The sequence below is a fragment of the Trichosurus vulpecula genome, chromosome 7 (assembly GCF_011100635.1).
Source record: "Trichosurus vulpecula isolate mTriVul1 chromosome 7, mTriVul1.pri, whole genome shotgun sequence".
In the NCBI taxonomy this organism is placed as follows: Eukaryota; Metazoa; Chordata; class Mammalia; order Diprotodontia; family Phalangeridae; genus Trichosurus; species Trichosurus vulpecula.
The window spans coordinates 6,993,647-7,008,665 of NC_050579.1; the positions used below are offsets into that span (position 1 = coordinate 6,993,647).

General features: G+C 44.7%; 1 non-coding gene across 1 annotated transcript; it reads right to left on the bottom strand.

Annotated features, from left to right (window-relative positions):
* Window positions 1–14,157: 14,157 nt before the first annotated feature.
* On the bottom strand, window positions 14,158–14,239 carry TRNAS-CGA. The gene has a single exon. It is a non-coding gene; the product is annotated as a tRNA-Ser (tRNA).
* Between the last annotated feature and the right edge of the window lie 780 nt (window positions 14,240–15,019).

The following is a 15,019-nucleotide window of genomic DNA, read 5'->3' on the forward strand; positions in this document are numbered from 1 at the left end:
GGGTTTTGCTTGGATACTTCAAATGGGTCAGCGATCAGGACGTCATGAGCATGCAAATCACTGTCCTTCTCATCCTGAGCCACTCTTGCCCTGTCCATTCTGGAAAGCCTCCTTGAAGGGGCAGACAACAGGAAAGGGATCTTCTTTTGGACATCTTGACATTCCGTGGATCCCAGTGGAGTCCAGAGGCTACCATCATTCATCCCTTGATCTTCTGACATGAGCTGCCCACCTCCTTTCCTGGTCCTATGTTTTTCTAATGATATCTTTTATCCTGATTGTCACAAGGATGACCTGAGAAGAAGCAGGCCATAATACAATGAATGCTGGACTTGGATTCATGAAAAGCCATGTTTGAATATGGCCACAGACATTAGCTGTGTGACCCAAGGCTGCTCTCTTTACCTAACAGCTTTAGTTTCCCCTTCTGGAAAATGGGGGTAATAATAGCATATTAATAATAGATAAAATAACGTGTTGAAAGCACTTGGCAAACTTGAAAGCGTGGAATGTCGCTTATGATAATTATTGTCATTATCCCACATAATTGTTCATGCTTCAAGAGGAACCCACAAGTCATCCTTCCAGTTCACATCAACTTTCTTTTGTCTTCTGGCATCATTTAGAGCCCAAAATGCCCAGACTTCTATGACTTTGTTCCTTGTGGTGTGCCATGTGGCAAAGGTCTCTCTGACCCTCTGCTGTTGTAGGTTTAGAGAGTACCCAGGCTCACTGCACCTCTACCACAGGGCCCATGCACCAATTTCTGTTTCCTCCTGAGTCCCAGCCACCAAAGCAGGGGGTTCAAATCTGCTTTACTGGCTATGGGCTTAAGGTCTTAAACTTGAATCCAATCCTACCAGAGTGCCTGGGCTCAGTTCCAAAGCTGTGCCTGGCTCATTACCTTCAGCCCCAAGCTCTCCTTCTTCCTAACTTTCATATTACTGTCTATCGCCTTATCATCCTTTCAGTCACCCAGGCTCAAAACCTTGGTGACCTCCTCAGTGCCTTACTCTCTCCCTCTCCTCCCACATCCAAACTGTTTTCAAGGTCTGACTTTTCTACCTTCCTAACAGCTCTCTTTTCTCTCCTCTGATTCTGCCAGTCCCCCCAGTTCAGGCTTCCCGCACCCACTTGTGGATTATTACAATGGTGTGCCCATAAATCTGCCCCAATCTACTCCTGTCCAACCTCCCTTCACCCACCAAAGTGATTTTCCTAAAGTGCAGGTCTGGTAATGTCAGCCAACTCAACAAACTTCCATGGCCCCCTATTAACTTCATGATTAAATATAAATTCCTTTCTTTGGCTTTTAAAGTCCTCCATAACCAAATTCCTTTCTAGCTTTCCAGCCTTACTCCCCTTCCATGCACCCTGTGATTCAATGTCACTGGCCCCTTGAAGTTACTGGTACAAAAGATGAGAGTGCTCCATTTCCCTATCCTGGGCATTTTTCTGGCTGTGCCCTGCCCCTCCCCCATGAATGCTCTCTCTTCCTCACCTTCTCCACTTCCTGGCTTCCCTAGCTACCTTCAAGTCCCAGCTACAGGAATACTTTCCCAGTTCTGCTAAATATCTGGGTGTCCTCCCTGGGTAGTTTGTTTGGACAAACTGATTTGTTTGTTGTCTGTCCCAATAGACTACAAGTCCACCAGAGCAGGGACTTGGCCTTTGCCTCCTCCCCTGCCCCCCCTTTTGTATTTCCGGAGCACAGTGGCTGGTACACAATGAGCAATTAATAGATGCTTGCTAACTTGATTCGCTCTTCCATAGATATGAGAGTTAGAATGGAGATGTTACTTCCTTTCAGGGCCTTCCGCCTGCCTTGTGGCCGTGGGGGAGGCGCGCGCGGGGGGGGGGGGGGGGGGGGGGGGGGGGGGGAAGGGTGTTGAGCTCCAAGCTTCTCCCACTTTTCTTCTTTTAATTTTTAAGTCCCACCGGTGTCTCCTTCACTGAAGGAGAGAATTCTACCACTAAATCACCAGCAAGTCTTGAGCTCCTCTCCTCCTGTTGCTCACCCCAAACTTTTCTTTCCAGTAAAGAGCTATAGAAAGGTTGAGAAAAGAATGAGCATTTATATAGCGCTTACTGTGTGCCAGGCACTGGGCTAAGCCTTTACAAACATGATCTCATCTGATCACTTGATTTAGAAAAGGTAGTCCTGGTCATTTCTCATACATAGCCTCCAACTACAACCCCGCCGCACCGCCCCTCCCCTTCAGCCCCACAACCTTCCCCCTTTCCCCTCCTCCACACATCTTTACCATGTTCCATGCGGTTTGGCTGGGGGCTTGCTCCTGCCCTCTGAGGGCTTACTTTCTTCTGCACCCAGAGAGGGGATTCTAAATGCTAATTTTGGCTTACAACAACCTTCAGGGCTGGTCTCAAGCTTCACTCTTCCGGCAAGTGTAAGCTTTTTGAGATGAGGCCTTCTGGTTTTGTCTTTGCACCCCCAGGGCCCAGCACAGAGTTTTTAGTATATAGTGTATTCTTAATTAGTCAGTGGTTATGGGATTGGATTAGGCTAAAGTACTTAGCAGCTCAGTGATATAGAGAAAGCCCCGTATGTATGAAATGGCAGGTTCGCGCACTCTCTGCATTATATCGAGATGAGTGTGTGTGTGTGTGTGTGTGTGTGTGTATGTATGTGTGTGTGTGTGTGTGTGTGTGTGTGTACACAGAAAGTAAAATCTTGCACTGAGAAAATACACCAGAAAGGGACCGCTCCCACCTCCACAGCGAATGAAAATGATGCTCCTGCCAGGGCTCTTTCTGAGGACTGGCGTGACCTTGGGTCGGTCACTTCCGTCCTCTGGGCCTCAGTTTCCTTATGCTCTTTTAGCTGGGTCCTAGGACTTCCTGAGTAGGTCCCTTCTCCCTGAGAGGGGAGGTCGGTGGTCCCTCGTTGGTCTTCTCTCTTCTCCTGAGAGCAGAGCAGAGAAGACCCTGTGGGCAGCTTCCTTGTATGCACAGGCAATCGCGCCCATTGGAGATGTCGGTAGAGAGCCATCCTGTTCTGTCTGCTGTGATGGCTCTAAATCCCCTGGGAGGCCCGGCGCAGATTCGGATCCCGCTCCCAGCTCGTCCTCCTCCCGAGTCTCCTAGGGCTTCTTCCCACCAGTCTTCAGCCACCGCAACCCTTGCTAACTACTCTGGCCGCAAAGCGGGAGGACCACGGAGGCGATTGCCTGAGACACCCAAAGATAGGCCGAGGGGCCACAGCTAGTGAATGATCGGAGCCTGGGTGGATCAGGGAAGCCGGACTGGGGAAGAGTCCTCCTCTCTAGGACCTAGAAGAGTGAGATGAACTCCCCGGAAACACAGGGCGGAGGGGACACCCCGGTCCCTTCAGAAGGTAAAGAGGGCCGGAGAGAAGGGATAGGCCTTCATTAAACTTTAAGATGCGTATCACCTAGAGAGGCAAAAGGCAAATACAAAACCAAATAAAAACAAAAAAGCCTAAACACACCAACTCCAGGAAGTGCCAGCGACCCTCGGCCACCGCTTCTTGTGTCCTTTCTAGATTCCTCCGCCTCCGCCTGGCAAAGCGGTCCCTAGCCCCTCTGAACATGGAGGTCACTTTGCTCCAGCTCCTGGGACCCTTGCCTGAGCTTGCTCCCACCCAGCGCCCGCCCTCCCTCGGGACTAGGAAGTCCTGGGGGAAAGGACTCGTTCCTTAGTTGGGATGGCCAAGTGTTGGACTTGACACTCAAAATGGGGTCTCCGTGCAGATTTAGACCCTGACATTATATACTTTCCTTGATTATATTTTCTTACTCCCACCCTGAGATTTAGAAATATTGCAATTTTAACTACCCTTTAAGTACTATCCAATAGATTTAGGCAATTATAGAATAATTCATCAAAGAAAGGGAGGAGGGAACAAAGCACTCGGGGAAAGCAGAAAAAGGAGAGAGGAGCAGGGCAATGACTTGGCTATGCTCCTAAAGGATCCTCGGTCCAATCTGCAATTATTTATTAAGCATATTTATGCAAGGTCTGGAGCCCTTAAATGCTGGAGATATAAATACAAACTAAGGAAGACAGTCCCTGACCTCAAAGCCTTTACTTTCTACCCTGGGGAACATTTACTCATGTAAATAGTGTGTGTGTGTGTGTGTGTGTGTGTGTGTGTGTGTGTGTCTGTGTCTGTGTGTCTCCTTGAAAAGCAAATTCCTCAATAGATAGCTCTATAATTTATCAAAATAAATTCTCTCAGCCATTACAGCTACATTTAGAAAATTTGCATTAGAAATTTATATCAGAAAATTCCTAAGACCTTGTGCATTCCAAGGTCCTTACATCTCTGTCAGGAGGTCATGACTGGTTCCATCTCATTCCTTTGGACTCGTGGTTTATCAATGCACTAATCAGACTTCCAAAGTCTTTTAGTGTTATTTTTCTATATAATGTTGCATTCTTTGTGTAAATTGTTCTTCAAGTTTCTCTCACTTTCCTCTGCATCAGTTCATAGAGGTCTGTAATGGCCTATTAATAGTCTTTTATATTCATCAGTTATATTCATTTGTTTATCTGCTTCCCAATAGGACAGCACCCCTTGGTTCCAATTTTTGACTTCGAATGAAAAGAGCTGTTATAAGTATTTCTGTACATATAGATCTTTTCTTCTTCCTTTAATTTCTTTGGGGGTGCAGCCTAGTAATGGTCTTGCTTCATCAACAAGTATGCCCAGCTTGGTAACTCTCTGGGCAAGCCCGTCCCAAGCTGCTTTCCAGAATGATGAGCCCATTGACAGATCCATTCAGAAATCTGCACAGAGCCCAACCAGCTGCCCACAGCTCCTCCAGTTTTGGTTTATTTTGTCATCTTTCCGCAAATAAGTCTCAAATTCTCTGAGTCTCAATTTGCCTTTCTGTAAAATCTCGGCCTTTGCACAAACTTCCAGTGTTTGGAAAATATGCCTCCCCCCGCCCCAGCCTTGTGTTCCTTTATGATTCATCTCAAGAAACACCCCCTCAAGTAGTCTGTGCTGATGTCTCCACTTGTTAGTCCCTCCCTGCTGCCTCCTCAAAGGCCTTTGTTTCTTTTAATTGCTGTTTTCTCCCTTATTTATCTGGGTTGTGGTTGCTGTTCAGTCGTGTCCAACCTGTCATGACTCCATTTGGAATGGTTTGACATTTCCTTCTCCAGCTTATTTTACAGACGAGGAAACTGAGGCAAGCAGGGTGAAGCGACTTACTTGCCCATGGTCACACAGTGTCTGAGACTGGATTTGAACTCAGGAAGATGAGTATTACTGACTGCCACCTAGCTGCCCTCACTTCTCTGGGTATAAGTTGTTTACCCCTAGGAGAATGTAGGCTTCCTGAGAGCAGGGATTGCTTTCATACTTGTCTTTGTAACGCTATTGCCTAGAACAGGTCCTGGCATATAGTAGGTGTTTAATAAAAGCTTGTTGGATGAATGTTTGAACCATGTGAGAAGGATTAGACTTCTTCTCCCTGCCTACCACAGATCTTCTTCAGCTCAGAGGAGATAGATCATGGCTGTGTGGTGAGGCTAGGGAAACAAACCCCCTGAACACCAGGGCTGCACAAGTCACCAAATTCATCCATTGGCCTGTTACTTATTTTATTCTCATAATTAATTTTCATCATCTTGAGCTGTAATCCAGAGGTACATTTGGATATTTTCTCATTAATTAAATTAACTAATTAAAGTCAAGTTGAGTCAAGTCAAGAAGCATGTATTAGGTGCTTACTATATGCCATGCACTGTGCTAAACACTGGAAATACAAATGCAGAGAAAGAGCATCTCTGTCTTTAAGGAGCTTATGTTCTAATAGCGATGGACAGTAAATACAGGGAGCTGAAGGAGGGGGAGGAGGAGTGGGGGGTGCAGAGGTGTAGTAGAAAAAGTCTTCAGTCAGTAGCGCAGTGGGGGGAAGAATGGAGACATGTCTGTCCTGAGCCTCCCCCTTAAAATAAAGGTTGCGGGAGGAACAAGCCAATCAGAAGAAGAGGCCAAAGAGGAAGTACCTACTTCCAGTGTGAGAAGTAGTCCAGGGATGGAGTGAGTTTCCAAGGAGAAAACACTTCCGTTTCAGAGTTGACAAAGTCCTTTGAAGATGAAGTTAAGGTGCACCCTGGAGAGGAATAATAAGATCACAACCTTTTTTTTCATGACTTAATTCATGAGAAAGTATAATATTCTCTACTTGCTGCTAACTCAGAACATGGAAATTAGGGAAGCCAGTTCTAGAATGATTGAATGAGGGGCCATGAGTAACTATGGAATGATACAAAACATCTTCTAGCTGGCTGAGAAGCCCAAAAGATTAATGACAGTAAATACTGAGCAGCAATTGAGTGTTCACACAAAAGGTTGATTCCTTTTGATCTCTTTGGTGGTGGAAGGAGAATGACTTCCATGTGCCTGTGTTCATTCTTTCTTGATCTTAGTGAGTACCATAAGATGGGAGCAACCATGTGATATGAAGTCTAGGAGATTCAACAAAGCCATCCCTTATCCCACCAACACCTCTTGGAGTCCCAAAGCCAGTGGCAGCAATAGATGGGTGCCGTGAGGAGCCAGTGAAGCCATTGGGTGATATATATGGCCCAGCCCTGACGGGGACTTACCAAGAAGGTGATGCTCTGCATCTCTTGCTGGATATGTGTGTTCTTTACATTAGTACTTTAATACCTTGGAATTTCAAGCTTGAGTCCTCTTTACCCAGGATTAAATGTATACACAGGGGGAGAGTGAGCCAGTGCTCTGGGGACAGTTTTACAAACATCACTTTGTAAAGCTGATTTGCATCTATTGACTAATTAATATTGGGGAGATGTTGACTGAATAATCTATATTTCATGGAGGACTATCAATGGCAATGCATGAGCAATTTAAAAAAAAATAGTTCCTAGTACACTGAAGGGAGGAGTGGTTAGATACTGAGTACCCAGACTATCAGTTCAGCAGGATTGGGAGGTGGTGTATACAAAAGTATTAGGATTATAAATTTAGAACTAGAATTGATCAGAAAATTGCAGAGGCCATCTATTCCAATCCCTGCTTCTTATATATAAGGAACTGAGGCCCAGAGACTGGCAGTGACTTGCCCAGTATTGTACAGTGTGTGCATGTGTGTGTGTGTGTGTGTGTGTGTGTGTGTGTGTGCGTGTGCGTGTGTGCACACATACACACTTAATATATGGGAGTAATGAGATTTTAATTCAGTTCCTTTGACTCCAGAGCCTGCAATATTTTCCATTGTAGTATGTGACTTGTCCTCAGCCCCTCCCTCTTTGTCCATTCATACTCATTCATTGTTCCCCATATGATGGTGGTTAGTGTGTACCCCATTCTTCTTGGTCTGCTTTTTTCAATTTGCATTATTTCATAGGAGTCTTTCCAGATTTCTTTGCATTCCTCATACTTGTTGCTCTTAATTGCATTATAGTATTCCATTACATTGACATACCACAATTTATCTAACCATTCCCCTACTGTTGGGCTTTTAGATTACTTCCAGTTTTTGTTTTGTTTCGTTTTGTTTTGATACAATTACATATAATGCTGCTTTAAAAGTCTTTGAACAGACATCTCTTTATTGGTGTTTATTATTTATTCACTATATTTGAATGACAATTTCATGGTAAGGGGTTTTGAACATATAAATCACACTATATACTTCAGCGGATTCCAGGGGAGATGAGAGGCTTAAACAAAAACAAACAAGTAAACAAAGAAGAATTATAGAAGAGATGGCTTCAAATATATTGAATAAATAATGAATTCTTTCTCCTTGCAGTTTTTTAATTTCTAAATGTTTGAAAAAAAACCTTTTATAAATATCTGGTTGGATGTCTGGAATATTCCATTCTATTCCATTAATGCCTCTCCCTCTCTCCCCCTCTCTCTCCCTGTCCCTCTCCTTCTCCCTCTCCCTCCCTCTCTCTTTCTTTCTCTCCCTGTCTCTGTCTGTCTGTCTCTCTGTCTGCCTCTGTCTCTCTCTGCCAAGGACCAGATAATTTTGATGATAGCTGTTTTGTCATATGCTCTAACATCCCAAGGTAAAAGAAATCCTCTTCTAAGTACCCCCTTCATAGTCTTTGCCATGTGTTCTTTCATGTAAATTTAATTATGATCTTATCTAGATTTAGAAAGTTTCTACCTGGTCTTCAATATGTCTTAATGTTGAATTAAGTATCTCTGTATACATATACTCATTAATTCGGTGAGTACTGTCATAATCATTGTATTAATTAAACCTATGCATGAACATTGGTTGTTCCTCTAGTGTCTAGGTTCTTTTTTATTTCAATATTAAGGTTTGAGAATTTGCTTTATGTAGATTCCTTATATTCCTGGGTAGGCTCATCCCCAAATTTATGAAGACTTTCAATGTCATTGTAAAGGGTTTCTTTTTAATTATTAAAATCTCTTATTGATCTTTAGACGCAGGTAGGGACTAGACCTCAGATTTCATTTCCCAGACAGGGAAACTGTCTCTAGCAATTCAGGCCAGCCCTTTAGATAGTATTTGAGAGTGGTCTAGAGTACTCTGTAGCTATGTGACTCAACAGGAGTCACAGAGCTTGGGTTTCTCTGGGTCTGGACTCACATTTGGGTCTTTTATGCATATTTGTTCCAAGGGCTTTTTTTCCCTTTTTTCCAGTGGGAGGAGGGAGTGGATGAGGGTCTTAGAGAAAGAGAGAATAATCAAAAAAATAAAAGGAAAAGAAAAGAGGACCATTAAAGCATATCTTTTAAATATATATGATACATAGGAAAGTACAAAAAGAAGGCCAGAAAGAATAAGACATAAGGAACAGGGAGGGGAGGGAAGGGGAAGAGAAAGATGGGAAGAAAGGAGGAGAAGTAATGGGAAGGAGAGGGTGGAAAATAGAATAAACATTTGTTAAGTGCTTACTACATTACAGGCACACAGTGCTAAGTACTTTATGAACATTTTATTTCAAGCTTTGAGAGTTACATGCTGAATTGATTATATATTTAAAAGAAAAGTGGGCCATACATGAGAGATTCTATGGTTTCATATGCAATCCTTTTCTTCCTGTTATTCAACGTATATGCAAATACCTATATGCATTCATATATGTATGTATATGCCTATTGTATTAGTGTTTCTTAAGTTCACAATTTAAAAAATCCAACTATGGTTCCATTGCCCCTGAGTGCAATGCTCCAGCCCCTAAGGCAGCAAGCAAACCTAGCACAGACCCAAGCAGAGCTCAATCACTGACCAGTTCCTGTACCAGTCTCTAAGCTTGTGTCTTTGGGAGTTGTGTGATTGGGATTGTTTCTGGAAGATGTTAGAGATTATCTGCTTCTACTATGCCATTTTAGAGGGGATGGGACTGACTTCCAGAAGGGAATATTACATAGTGGGGAAAGGCAGACCAAGATTCAGAAGAGTCTTGCATTCAGGTCTTCACACAATCACTTAATAAAAAATTTTAAAAAATTTAAAAATAAAAATAAAGTGTGACTCAGCAAACCACTTCACCTCTTGGAGGCATAGTTTGTTCTCCTATAAAGCAGAGCACCATCTTTTATAAAGAACTGTGAGAAGCTGGAGAGAGTCCAGAGAAAGGCGACCGAAATGGTCCTGAATCTTGTGAAGGAACTGGGAATATTAGCCTAGAGAAGAGAACACTCAGGGGAAGAACAAGCATGGTAGCTTTCAGGCTTTGGAAGGTCTGTTATCTGGACCAAGGATCAGATACAGTTGGCTTGGCCCCATAGGGCAGGAACAAAGGGTAAAAGTTACAGGGAAGAGTGTAAGGGGAAACTAACTAATGGTGGGAGCTGTCCAAAGTACTGATGGGGCAGCTTCTGGAAGTAGATACCTCTTCGATGGATATTTTCAAGAAAAGGTTAGGGGATCTTTTGTAGGGAGAAACCAGGGCTTATATAAGAAGTACATTCATTGTGTCTGAGAGGACTCTTCTTAGGAATATATTGGACTAGATAGCCTCTGAAATCCTTCCAGTTCTGTGATAATATGATTCAAATAATAAGTACAAATATTCACTAACATGAGTAATCAAGATGATTTTGCACACATAGTCCCTCCACTCCCTAACCATTCCTCCAACTGTTCACTTGTATTGGCAGATTGGAGTCCTCAGAGGGTCTAAACTATTTACTATTCAGTATTCTAAGGATCACTCTGAGGGGGTTGGATTTCTGTTCTATTGTTCCTGACACCCCCACCAGTGAGGTCCTCATTAACCATCAGTAGACATGAATTAGCTTTTAGAAAAAGGAATTTATTGAGAAGCCACAATATGAACAATTAGTATGTAACACTCCCCTCCAAACCGGGGATATACTCTCCCTTCCCACACATAAATTCTCTTGGGAGAGTGAGTTCAAACTTAAAATTCAATAGTAGTGAGGCATTTGGTACACATGCATGGCCAAGGGGTGCCTCCCTTCTCCTGGAGATAAAAGCCTTTTTTCTTGCTTCACAGAACCCTCATAAAGTTCTACTTAAGTGAATCCATCTGCTAGTCTCAGGTCATTTTACTATTACTGGTACTCTTCTCCTTCCCCTCTCTTCTGCTCTGGTGCAAGTGGAAAAAAGACACTAGCTGTTGCCTAGTTCCTGTGCTGGCTCTTTGCTAGGCTCAGCTGGTGTTGGTGTAGGGCACTCAGCAGCCTTTTTTCAGACTCTGCAACACCCACAAGGTTGCTACACGAGTAAGTCCATCTCAGGATTTTTGCTCTGTCTCCTCCTGACTACTGTGGCTATTGCTCCAGGACTCTGAGTTTGACTGGTTGCTGATGGGACTATGATAAGAACTCTGTATCTACAATTCCTCTGGGCACTTCCATCTCAGAACCTAAGATCAGGAGAGAATAAGCAGAAAGAGACTGGGGTAGTCATGGGATCACAGCTACCATGGCTTGGTGGGAGATAGAGCTGTAGGAGATACCCCTACCTCCACCTGGCTTTCAGGAAGGCAGTTCAAAATAATCTTATCTCTTCAGAGCTGCCAGTGAATGAGACTGAGAAATGGCTGGGTTGAATCTTTTGTAGTCAAACTCCATTCCAGCTCAGCAACACCTGCAGCATCAGTTCTTCTATCCCTAACCAATTAGAAGCCTTTTCATCATAATATAATTCCAGCCTCTGAATCATCTTGGCCAGAAACAGGCTCCCCCAAAATATCCATATGGTTGTATTGGAAGCAGGTAGAGAATACCTGTGCAAGCTTCAAGGTCTGAAACCAGGCAGGGAATATCTGAAAAGCCTTCAAGGCCACTTCCCCATTAGTTATATATTCTTGCCTCCATTGTACACAATGAAACTGAGACTCCAGGGGCCTAAGTGACTTGCCTGAGGTCACAGGACTAGTAAATTTGGGGCTAGGATTCCAAACCAAGTCTTCTGACCCCTGACTTCTACCTTGATGAAAGCCTGACCAATGAGGAGTACACAGGTGGAGGCCTCTTTAAATTTCCTCTCTTTGTACCGTTCCTAAGAGCAATGGGGCTATTTACTATGAAATCCAGACCTTACATGGTCATCTTCTGACAGTCTCCCATCCCTCCTCCCTTCTCCCAGGGCTCTACCTCCCCAGATTATCTGGTAGATAAAAGTTTGTCCTCAAAGTTAAGAAGATTCAAATTCCAATCCTGCCTCTGGCACCTAATTGTTGTGTGGCCCTGGGGAAGTCACTTCTCCTTTCAGTGTATCAGGTAAGTGTCTGAAATTAGAAGAGATGGAGAAAATGGCACCCTGTATATGTAAAAGGAGTTTCCTCACCTGGGAGTTCCCTCAACCTATTAACTCACATATCTAGTGCCCATGGCTAGGTCCATTTCTTAGGACTTAGACCTTCCCAGCTAGAGGCAAGAAAGTGTTTGTTTCAAGGTCTTGTGCATACTAAAATTAAAGCTTCAGGTTAACAGATACAAATAAAAGGTGCCAATTCCTAGGCCAGGAGAGCCTCGAGGTGGGGTTTGAACAGAGCCACAGCCATGAGGGAAGATTTTTTTTTTTTTTTTGCCGTGAGATTTGCTTTTTCTTTTTTCTTTTTTTTTAATTTATTTTTTTTATTTTTTTATTTATAATTTTTTTATTTTTAGTTTACAACACATGGTTCTACATAATTTTGAGATCCAGATTTTCTCCCCTCCCTCTCCCCTCCCTCCTCCCTCCCTCCCCAAGATGGCATAGAATCTCATATAACTACCATGTATAACTTCGCATTGAATTAATTTATACACTAGTCAAGTTGTGGAGAAGAATTATGACCAATGGAATGAATCATTAGAAAGAAGAGACAGAACCAAAGAAAAAAAAACCCAAGAACAAAAACAAAAGAGAAGAAAAAAGGCGAGCATGAAGTGCGCCTCAATCTGCATTCAAACTTCACAGTTCTTTCTCTGGATGAAGATAGCATTCTCCATCGTGAGTCCCCTGGAGTTGTCCTTGCACCTTACGTTGCTGAGAAGACCGAAGTATGTCAGGGTTGGTCCCGTGAGGGAAGATTTCACTTCCACACCAATACCACCCCTCCCACAGCAGTCTCTCTGCCAACACCCAGGCTCTCTCTGGTCTCTGGCTTCTACAAAGTGACCTTCTCCACCCAGATTATTCCTGGCCCTAGACACATATTGCTCCCTGGGTACAGCCATCCGACTAGACTCCAGGCTTGGATGCCCACAGGCATTAAGGCCTCTCTGCACCCCCATACCCCGAAATTCCCTTATTGGGATTTGGTGTCCACTGGAATGGGTCTGTGTTTTGTTCCCCTCTTTGAGGGCCAGGCCTACCTCCTGCTTTGCCTTCTTTGTGTCCTCAGCCACCAAGGGCCATGCATTTAGCCCACACCTACCTTCTTGTTCAGCTGAAGGAGGGGCACCCTGACTTACAGATCATAGGCCCTAGGCTCAAATCCCTGCTTTGACACTCAATGCCTTCAAAATGGGGAGCTTGGACTGGACTGGACTCGGAGGGTCTTGGCAGGTCTTAATCTCTGGGCGTGTAATTGGGGCCGTATTGCACCTGTCCGTTTGAGGCCATCATGACCTTTGGCAGACCTCTGTAATTGATTCGTCCTCCCTCGGGGTTCTTAGGTGGCTTGGTTAACAAGAGGAAGCCTTGAACTTGAGACAACCGGCCCTGCCGGCTAAGCAGCGCTCAGGTTCGAGCCCCACACAGCGGCTCACTGCAAAGAACTGACTGGGTGTCTCACAAATCAACGGTTAGCTGATTTTCCTGTTCCTCGAAGAACCCTCACAGTCAGTCAGCAGCAGCAGTAGCAGGCTGTGAAGCAAGACGGATCCTCGGAATCGTCTCTCCTGTCACTCTCTCGTTCTGCCTCTGTTTCTGTAACTCTTTCCCTCTCTTCTTCCCCTTCCCTTCCTTTCCCCTTTTCTCCTCTCCCCTCCCTTCCTCTCTCCTCTCCTGTTCCCTTCCCTCCCCTCCTCTCCCCCGCCTGCCTCTCCCTTTCCCCTCTCTCCTCTCTTCTCTTCCCCGCCCCAAAGAAATAACATCTAGCCTCCACTTAAGGGACCAGGTTAGGTCTGGTCTCATCAGTTGTCAGAGTTGCCACTTCAATAGGCACCTCCCAATCTCAAAAGCGTTTTCCTTCTGCCTTCCTTGCGGGGTCAGTGGCCCACAGACAAACGTCGCCACTTTCCAGAGGGATTTAGGGCACAGAGAGACCAAGTGACTTGTCCGGCCTGACCACAGCAGAGTGTAAAGGAGGGCCCCTGCCTGCAGCATCTCCAGGAGTACTGGGCCAGACCAGGCTGCTCTTTTTGAGTCACTGTGACCTTAACCATTTCAACCTCAACACCCCTAGTTCTTGTGATTCCAGCTCCCCTTCCTTTGCATTTGTTTGGTATGCATCTGCCATGTATTTACCTTTGTTAGGTCCTTCTCCCCCTCATCCTTCACCCCCACCTCAGAGAATGGAAATTCCCTGACGGTAGGGACCGGTCCTGTCAGACACCTGATTTTGCGTCCGACATTTATCAGGCATTTTGAGAACGCTGGCTGGCTCACTGACAGCTTGCTGAAGCTTCTTTTCGGCATCCATAATTACCAACGTAAATGGCCCAATTGCATTTGTGTAGGGTGATAGCTGGATGAAATTTTTCTAACCCTTATTGTAATTAGCCTACGTGGCTTCACAAAGTAAAAACTCCGTCGCTGTGAGCAGGATTCGAACCTGCGCAGGGAGCCCCCATTAGATTTCGAGTCCAACGCCTTAACCACTCGGCCATCACAGCACCTGATTTTGGAGTAGCCAAACAAGAAAAATGATGGATTTGAGATGCTTAAAACACTAGAATAGGTCTGCAGGGCAGTCTTGTAATGTGCTGTACACACTACGTGCATGGATCCAAAGGACCGCTGGAGAGCCCCTGGGCTGCCAAACGCAATCAAGGGGTAAAATTCATTGTGATTGTCCAAGTCAGGGTCTGCACGGGAGGGGGAGGGGCAGGGAAGGCTGGCAGGGGATGAGACAGGAGCACGAAGCCAGTCCAAAGATTCCAAGCACATAAGAAGGAAGAATAATTACAATAATGATGATTCGATTGTCTCTCTAATACTTAAAGATTTACAGCAAGTGTCATAAAAATACTAAGCCTTGAAGGTTTGCGGAGCACTTTACAAATAACTTGTTCCTCGCGATGACCCTGTGGGGCAGCTGCTACGCCCATTTGACAGATGAGGAAACTGAGGTAGACAATTGAGGGACTTGCTCAGGATCACACAGCTAGTAGCCATTGTCTGAGGCTGGATTTGAAATCAATCTTCCTGACTCCAGGTCTGGCGCTCTATCCACTGACCGGTGGCTGTCAATTATTCACATCTCCATTTACGGAAAAAACTTGAGGCTCAAGAAGATTGAACCCCTTGAGGGCAAAAACAGATTCACTTCAGTGTTTGTATGCCCAGCATCGAGAGATGTCTGGCCTCAAGCAGGCTCTTTAAGAAACACTCATTGACTGAATGAGCGACTTGCCTGAGGTCCCATAGTCAGCCATTAGCAAAGTCTAGATTCC